Raw genomic sequence first — 2930 nt, 5'->3', positions numbered from 1 at the left:
GGCGCAGGCCTCACATCTGGATTTCTAACTGACTGGCCTCAGTACCCGTTGTAAAGTTTCCTTCTGCAGGATGAGCTCTGATTTAGAGCTGCTCACTGGTGTGCCTTAAACTGCATCAAGAGTCCTCATTAACACAAGAGACTAGAGGGCGGTTAGGGCCTGGAACTCCTCTGTTGGGCATCTGTTAGAGTCTGTGGATGATACTCTGTAGTCGGTTATAGACACACCCAGGGGAACCTTCTCTCATGCATGATGCAATGTTCTCTACTTAACTGGTTTTATACAAAAAAGGAGGTTTTATTATAAACAGAGTTACTTTCAATACACCTCCTTCTCTAAACGAATCAGAAAGGACCCTGAGAGAAGAGATGATCGCTAGAATACTTTAATATTCGGTAGAAATATCTAATTTGTTTTAGTCTGAAATGGAACATTGTTGTATTTTGGATAGAATGGGCTGAGTTCAAATGCATAGTTAGAAATTTCTAAAATATATTAAGTTCTTAGATGATCTCTTTGTTGTCCTATCACTATTCAAGTCATCAGAACAGTATAATTTTGCAGAGTATAAATCATTCAACTGAGCCCTGGTTAGTGTGGCTCAGTGGATTGAACACTGGCTTGTGAACCGAAGGGTTGCCAGTTTGATTCCCAGAGAGGGTACATGCCTGGGTGGCGAGCCAGGTCCCCAGTTGGGGGCGCATGAGAGGCAACTACACACTGATGTTTCTCTCCCTTTCTTTCTCCCTCTCTTCTTTGCCTAAAAATAAATAAGTAAAATTTTTTTAAAAAATAAAAAAAAAATTCAACTGACAACAGAAAAGTAAACTGCTTTACATATTTCAAATATGAAAACAGTTATGTATAAATACTTTTTTTATTCTCAAATTTTATTGTATTTTTTCCATTGTCATTTAGTCCCTTGATGCCCCATTCCCTCCCACAACCACCACAGTGTTGTCCATGTCCATGAGTCCTTTTTCCTTTTTGCTCAATCCCTCCACCCCTTACACTCCCCCCCTTAGCTGTCATTCTGTTCTCTATCTATGGGTCTGTCTCTATTTTCCATGTTAGTTCAGTTCATTCATTAGATTCGACATATGAGTGAAATCATATGGTATTTGTCTTTCTCTGACTGGCTTATCTCACTTAGCATAATGTTCTCCAGGTCCATCCATGCTGTTGCAAAGGGTAAAACTTTGTCCTTTTTTTTTCTTCACATTTCAGTTATTTTTAGTTAAAGAAAAACAGCCTTTTCCAAGGGCAAGAAAGTGAACCGAAGGTCAGAAGGAAGCAGGGTGTGGGCGTCTCACAAGCTCCTGCTCCAAAATCAGGACTTGAGGAAAGAGGGCCCTTGTGGGAGCGCAGGGGCGGCTGGCCAGCAGGAGGATCACGGGTGGGACGGGGCGGGGCTGCAGTCCACCTCGGTCACGCGGTTGGTCTTCATGGGCTCTACGGTGATTGCTACCTGCCAGTCAGTTGACATGATTAACACTATTATTCTTGGGGTGGGGGGGTGGGGGGAGCGGCGTTAAGTTATGGAATGATGCATGGAGCCAAGAGTGTGGCTTATTCGGTTGGATTCTGAATCACAATCAGGAAATAGTCTTTATCTGGTGCAACCATAATTTCATTTTTCTTAGAGCGAATTCGAAGGAAGGTGAGGTCATTCTGGGAGTCAATTTCACGCACGGTGCTCGGGGCCTTCAAGACGAAGTTGTGCATAAGGTTGGCGTACTGTGTGGTGGTGGGATTGTCCATGGTGCTCTTAACGGGGATCCGTTCCGTGTTCACCACGATGATTCCCTGCACTCTTTTCTGGCTCTGAAGTCACTTCAGTGTCTCCTCCACCTCTGCCATAGCCGACCGATCGGGTAGCTTGGGTCTCCACAGCATAGCCCAGTCCGGATCAAATTTTCTCCTTTTTATGGCCAAGTAGTATTCCATTGTGTAAATGTCCCATAGTTGTTTTATCCACTCCTCTACTGATGGACACTTGGGCTGCTTCCATACCTTGGCAATTGTAAATAATGCCATAATGAACATGGGAATGCTATGTTCTTTCGAATTAGTGTCTTGGATTCCCTCAAAAATATTCCCAGAAGTGGTATCACTGGGTCAAAAGGCAGACACATTTTTAATTTTTTGAGGTATCTCTATACTGTTTTCCACAATGGCTGCATCAACCTGCATTTCCACCAATGGTGCATGAGCGTTCCCCTTTCTCTACATCCTCACCAGCACTTGAGCAACATTCTAGTTTCACTTTTAGTACACATTTTCTTAGAGAAAATTCTACTCTCATTCTTTCATTTTGTAAAATACTTTCCCTACATTTTATAATTATTCACTTTAAAATTTATTTGATCTTCAATGACCCTTATTGCTTGAAAATTTATTATAACTTCATACTGCTCATGACTTGCTTTCTACAACAATCTCTGAACATATATTTTTACCTTCTTTCATCCCAAAAGAGAAACATATTTTAAACAAGTGAGCCAAAATAGCTAGTCACCAACTGAGTTATGCTAACTTAGTTGTGCAATTTATAAATATTTTAGGGCCTTGTCATTCAATAATCATCTATTTGAAAAATCCAAAAATAAAATTGTATTTAGGTTATTTGGTCTCAATCTTTAAAAAGATAAATTTGGTTAGAATTGGCAAAGAAATTCTTAGGAATGGCTAATTTCCACTTAATGACAAGCAAACATGTTAAAAATACTCTAATTGATTGATGGATGGATACTGAGTGAATGGCATTGAGGAGTTAGTAATTAGTGCATGACTGAATGCGCATCCAAAACATATTAGTTTAAGTAATAATTGTTTACTTAGGATAGTACCCACTCTGAATACACCCATGGGGCATGTACCCTAGAGACTCAAACATCTATAAAGAGGGTGAAGTGGTGAGAATGAAACAA

The 2930-nt window shown here is 40.5% G+C and overlaps 1 pseudogene; it reads right to left on the bottom strand.

Annotated features, from left to right (window-relative positions):
- Nucleotides 1-1557: 1557 nt before the first annotated feature.
- Nucleotides 1558-1860, bottom strand: LOC129067222 (dynein light chain roadblock-type 1-like; annotated as a pseudogene).
- Between the last annotated feature and the right edge of the window lie 1070 nt (nucleotides 1861-2930).

Source organism: Pteronotus mesoamericanus, unplaced genomic scaffold (assembly GCF_021234165.1).
Source record: "Pteronotus mesoamericanus isolate MK-2021 breed Mesoamerican mustached bat unplaced genomic scaffold, CSHL_Meso_final contig_20, whole genome shotgun sequence".
In the NCBI taxonomy this organism is placed as follows: domain Eukaryota; kingdom Metazoa; phylum Chordata; class Mammalia; order Chiroptera; family Mormoopidae; genus Pteronotus; species Pteronotus mesoamericanus.
This window is presented reverse-complemented; position numbering and strand designations above follow the sequence as displayed.